The following is a 6,307-nucleotide window of genomic DNA, read 5'->3' on the forward strand; positions in this document are numbered from 1 at the left end:
GAGGGGAAAACTGCTTTTCATCATTCCAATTATAGAAACACAGGCGTCTTATGTTAAAGTTGGCTGAGCTCCCTACAGCTGATCTGTATTTTTGTCAATAGATATCAGTGTAACAATGAAGAAAAACAGCATATGCAACAGTTTATAAAGATTATTTTGGCTAAAACAAAAAAGGCAGCCACATTCTGAAGTGGCTTAAATAGAAAATAGGATGAAGAGAAGAAAAGATTTTTGCAGAGTCAAATTATTGGATTATTTAAGTCCCTCTTGTCAGTCTGCTTAGCTGTCCAAAAATCTGATCTATTAAGTTTGTCATACATAATCTCTGCGAAGTTTGTGTCAAAGTACTCCGGTAGTCTTCTAGGAAATGACTGAATGAAATAAAAAGCTTGCCCCAGATGTTTCTGTGAAAGCAGAGGATGTTGTTGGCATTATAAATTATCTATACCACCCATAAAAAAATTCATGGCTAGTATATTTATTTCTGATGGCTTTCTAATGATGGTCCAAAACAAGATTCTCAGCTGGCATAAATCAGTATAACTCTGTTGAAGTCAATGAACTGACCTTGATTTACACTAGCTGAAGATCTGTCCCTTTTGAGTTCATTTGGCAAGGATGGGTGAGGGCTGGAGGAAGGAGACACAGAACTTGAAACCTCTGCAGTGTGGTCCAGTGGGGAAGGCACTGGACTGGGAGTGGAGTCTGTGCAATTTAAGCAAATCACCTCCTCTTTTTCTGCCTCATCATTTCCATCTGTAAACAGGAATAAGAGTGTCAAGTGCTTTGAAATCTTTGAATTAAAAGCACTACATATGTGTGAAGTGGTGTTGTCTATTGCTAACAATATGAAAATAAATATGTAAAGAGAATGTCATCGGTAAGTCTTCTCGTACACTCAATATCTTCCTGTAAAGATTCAATCAAACCCTGCGGCCTCCCTGCAGAATATTTTCAAAGCATCTTGCACTCTGTGATTTCAGTGTGTTGGCTCTGAATGAATGTAACAGCAGTCACTGTCCCATAGTAAGTTTTGTGGGAGCATCTGCCAGAGATGGCAGCATGAACTCCCAGCTCTGAGTGGGCAGCTGAAGAATCCATCTCCATCTAAACTTGGCCTCTGAACTTTAAAATGATAAAGAAATGATCCAGTGGCTACTCCAAACAGGAATCCAAGCCTTAAAAGCTACAGCTCAGGAGGATTCACCTCAGCTCCATGAAAGGAATGAGATGATGCCTAGGCTACCTAAAGAGGAGAAGGAAAAGACCCTCACTCTGCTTCAGAAGCTGATCTGGAAATGCTTCTAACAATGATCAAGGCAACCCTATCTAATATTCACTCCAAGCTGCTAGCTATAGGAAAGGATGGGGCTGATTTAGATCAGAGGGTCAGCACAGTTGAAAGTGGAATAGAAGAGAATGCAGATGCAGCATTGAATCAGCAGGTCCAAACCAAGCAGCTGGAGAGAAGCACCTGAAGGAGATGCTATGGAGAATCAGGAAAGAAGAAGCCACACAAGAATAAAGGAGTCCCTGAGAACTTCATTAACATTCAAGACAAGTTTAGAGAATGGGAAGCTGTAATAGACAGGTTCTTTAATTGAACCCTGAAACCAAAATGTGATCAATCTGACAGAAACATTTCTAAAAAGAGGCTCCATTTTAGTTAGTTACTGGTGGACATTCTCAGAGATGATGGAGAACTGTACATTTGAATGATAAACATTTTGCTTATTTCTCTTGCAGGAATAGCGCGCGCGCACACACACACACACACACTCTCTCGATTTTCATCACATATTCTCACTTGCAATTAGCTGATGGCAGCACCACTGGAAACATCACATGGTCAGATCAGATGCCAGTCTCACTCCACCTAAGAAACGGATTGGCTGAATCCCCATTCCCCATTAATTTATGGTGATTAATACAGGGTCTTGAGGGCCAAATCTGTCCATAGGACCAATTTATATAATGACACAAACAAAACTGATCAAATATTTTTCAAAAATTGCCACATGAAGGATGGAAATTATATATCTTAGTAACAGAGCAAACAAAAAGAAACATTTAGCTGATGAAGCAGAAATATTATGAGAGAGGAAATAAAAGGAGAGACTTTTGACCTGGAAATTGAAAGATTTGTGGGAAAAACACAAATGAGAAATACCCAGTGTAAATGTAAATGGTTTCTTTGAGAAATGTAAAATGATTTACATTTCTCAAAGAAATGAGCATTGTGTTTGGAGAGTACTATAGCAATTTGAACAAATCCAGAAGTAGATAAAACCTATAACTATGTACAGGCCGTTAATTTCTCAGGATTTATAGATTCAGATCAAGAAACGTGGGAAGTGGCTGTAATGGAAGAAGTGTAAGAGAAGCTTTCATACAGGAGAGGCACTGGGGTGTGTGTGTGTGTGTGTGTGCTGGTGGGGGCTATAGTCACCCAAAAATTTGCCTTAGCCCCACTTCCCCCCATAGCCACCTCATAGCAACTGCTGTTCTCCAGCCACCTGGCTTTGAAGGCAAAGTGGAGAGAGCAGTGGCTGCTGGCTGGATGCCCAGCTCCAGCAGCAGTGCAGGAGTAAGCACAGGCGGGGGGCCAGAGTGCCCCAGAGCAGCCCCCGGCCCATCTCCTTGTCTGCCAGGCCATGCCGCCCAGGGCAGGTGGAGGGTACAGGGCTCCTTGCAGCAGGCTACACTGACCCGCTCTGATCTAGGTTCCTGGCCTCCCCCTGCCATGGTCATTGCTCCCTGAGAGCTGTGCCGGCCCCATAGCCAGAGCCCCCTGCTCTTACCACCTGTGAGCAGCCAGCACCCTGCACTTACCTGCTCTGACTTCTGACTTGGCCATGAGGTGGGGGCATGGAGCGGGGCAGGATCTTGTGGAGATGGGGATGCAGGCCCCTCAATTTTCTATCTGGCCCACCTCAGCCCCCTCTCACACCCTGCCTTCATTGGGTGCAAACTAGGGACATAGCCCATGGTTCTGCAAAGGCTTATAACATTTTTTCATGAAGGGATAATAGGTTTGCTGACAGGTATTTACAGGGCTACTCTGATGGAGCACAAGCTTCCTGCTAGAACCAATCAAAACATGAAAACCTATTTTCATGAAAAATTTCAAAACTGTTTTCATTTCCAAGTGTTTGTTTGAAACTGGCTAATATATATCTATATTTTAAAGTAATTCCTTTTTTCCAACACTTAAAACATTTTTAAAAATAAAAAATAAGCAAAACTGAATTTTTTGGTAAACAATGTTTTGATAACTATTTAACAATGTTTTTGTTAAATTATATTTTCAAAAATGCATGTACTGACCTAGACTGGAGTTAAATAACAGGAAAACTTAGGCCAAGATTCTGGCTCCTAGAAAAAACAAAATACGATCTATACATGTACACAGACTTCAGACATGCTTCCTCTGTGGTGAGCAGCTATCAGACAGCATTAGACAAGTGCTGGGGATTATCCACTCTGCCTGTTCAAAGAAAGACCCATGCATATTATTAGTTTTGGATGCTGAAAAAGCCTTTGATCAAGAGTGGAATTAATTGAAGGCAGGCATGGAACAATACTGAATTGGACCTTACTTTCTTAGGTGGATAAAAGCACTATGGGCCTGATCCCAAGCCCATAGAAGTCAATGGAAAAGCTCCCAATGACTCGGCTGGGCTTTGGTTTGTGCCCTGTATTGGGAACCGGTGGAGGTGAGGATTTAGTGGACACAAATCAGAAGTGTTTGCTCTGTCTACAAGGCACTAGGCAGGCACATTCATGACCAGTTAGATACCATCATTGGCCGTGTGCACATAAAAATACATGATTTGTGCTCTCACACTGGCTCTTGGGAGCATGAGTCGTATGCCTGTTAACATACTGGCACACATGCGATTGTGGATGATCATCCTAGAAAATCAGGCCTTACATGCCTGTTCATATTTCAGAGATATTCATTTTTCATTAGCTATGATGAATATCTTCTGTGTTACATAGGAATGTACTGTTTGGGATTTATCATTTGAGTTTATGTTGATGTTTTATCATTGCTTTGTATAGACCATTGGGACATACAAGGTTTAAGTTTGGTTTCCAAAATGTTTATATTTGGTCTCCGAGTTCAGAATGAGGAGACTGGTTGTTTTACAAAATAGGCAGTGAAGAGAGGACTGGATGACTAAGAGGATTAGTAATAGGATATAGGGTCCTTCAACTCTAGCACGCCTATCTGAATTCAATTCAAGTCAGTAGTGATTGACAATAATTCCAATCTGTTAGCTGTTCTCTACATGGAATGAGTTTGATGCAATACCCAGTAGACAAATTATATCACCCACCCATCACCAAGGTTAGTGCTAATTGATACCCTTGTTGGCCATATCAGCAGGTGACAAAGAGTGAGAACTTAAGCCCCTGTATAACTTTAAGCACCTTGTGACAGGGTATTGGGCAGAAGGTTGCTGATTCAGCCCTTTGTCACACCATCTCCCATTTAGGGGAATAAATTAGAGCTGGCTAGAGATAACCTGGCCCTAACTGGGGAAGCAGAGATTGCTGTCACCTAATTAGCCTGGGGCTGTATAAAAGCCGTAGGGGAAGGAAGTCAAGGGGGGGGCAGAAAGAAAGGGAAAAGGTAGAGAGTGAAAGCTGGGAGGTAGCTCTCCCCCCTTCCAGATGGTGAAGGGCCAACTGTATGTGGTGCAATGGTGGTGGGAAAAAGCCTGTAAATAAACTGCACCTGTGGTTACTAACCCCAGGGTCTCAGAGTGACTTTGTGGCCTTAGCAGAGACAGGAGCTAAGGAGCTCTGCTACACACTTCTGGAATTTCATTGACTGCAATGGGACCATTCACATGCTTAAATGTCTGCAGAAACTTCAGTAACTTGCTAGATTGGGGCCTGAAGGGGGAGAGATTGAACTATTGCTTTACTTGCAGAGGTGGTCAGGGTGGGGATGAAAGCTCTGCCCATTATAATACTACTCTGTGGGTGAACCGAATACTCCAGACACTCACCAGGGCCTAGATCATCAAAGGTATTTAGGCACCTAACTCCCATTGTGATTAAGAATTTAAACCAACCTTTCACATGTGCATGTATTCACAGGGAGAGGCGGAATTGGGGGGAGGCATGTGATGTTCTGGGATCTGTTCATGCTCCCACTGAAGTTGACGAGTTTTGCCATTGACTTCAGTGAGAGCTTGAGTTTGCTCTTAAAGTGGGGAAAGGATTTTTTACAAAGCTTCATTTTTCACGATGTTTCAAATGTTTTATTTGTTCCAAAGAATCCAGTTGTGCATGGTTCCCCTTCCCCCTTAAACTAATGTGGTTAAGGATTTAATTGTCAAATCACAATAGCCTATTGGCCGCTGTGTCCCCATGCTTTAATAGTAAGCTATGCATCTTGAAAGGTTTCAAGCAGTGGAATAAAGGTTTCTCTTTTATTGTTAAGATGGGTTGTCCAATGCAGGGGAAAGATTTATGAACTCATCTACTTCAGAATCTCTGTAGATAATCCATGCAATTAAAATGCCAACTCTCCGCAGTGTCTTTGGAGCTGGAGGACATTTCACTGAACCTTGGCTAGGATTTAAATAAATAACTCCTCCCCTGACCAAACCCCAACCTCAGAACTCATTAAACCTTGGTTGGTTGAAGTGCAGCATTAGCAAAAAATCTTTCTATTTTTCTGCAGAACAAATTTATACAGCACATATTGTTATTGTATTCAGCCCAAGAGTGGTGATTATTAATTTTGCTCTGCTAACCTATGCTGATAGTAAACAAATTCTGATTCAATTAGAAGAAAGTTGGCAATTAAAATCCATTGGCAGGCCAAAGAACTGCACATGAGCTGGATAGAGGAATCCAGTGATAGTAAACTTTGTGCTGGGAAGCTGTATAGCAATTATGCTCCAAGGGATATGTATATGGGCTGTCTCAGAATGGATGCATTGTGGGTGGGAGGGAGGACAAAGGGAGCAATTTCCCTCCTCTTGCCCCTTAGTATACCTGCACTGGAACCAGCCACAGTGTAATCTAGTGATGACTGGGGCTCTAGCCTGGATGTCTCACTAGCACTCCCTGGGACTTTTCTTGGCCTCAGAAGGGCATGACCATCTGCACTATAGCTGATGGCTGGCTGGGTGGAGCAGAGAGTGGATGCTGGGTCTTTTGAAAGCAGCAGATATGTCTACTGCTAAGCAGGATACCTCCCCCCCCCAAATCTCCTCCCTCCCCAGAGCTATTCTGTCATTTGCTATGCACACAGAGAACACCTGGAGCCATCTCTGCTTGGCTT

The sequence above is a fragment of the Mauremys reevesii genome, linkage group 10 (assembly GCF_016161935.1).
Source record: "Mauremys reevesii isolate NIE-2019 linkage group 10, ASM1616193v1, whole genome shotgun sequence".
NCBI lineage: Eukaryota > Metazoa > Chordata > Testudines > Geoemydidae > Mauremys > Mauremys reevesii.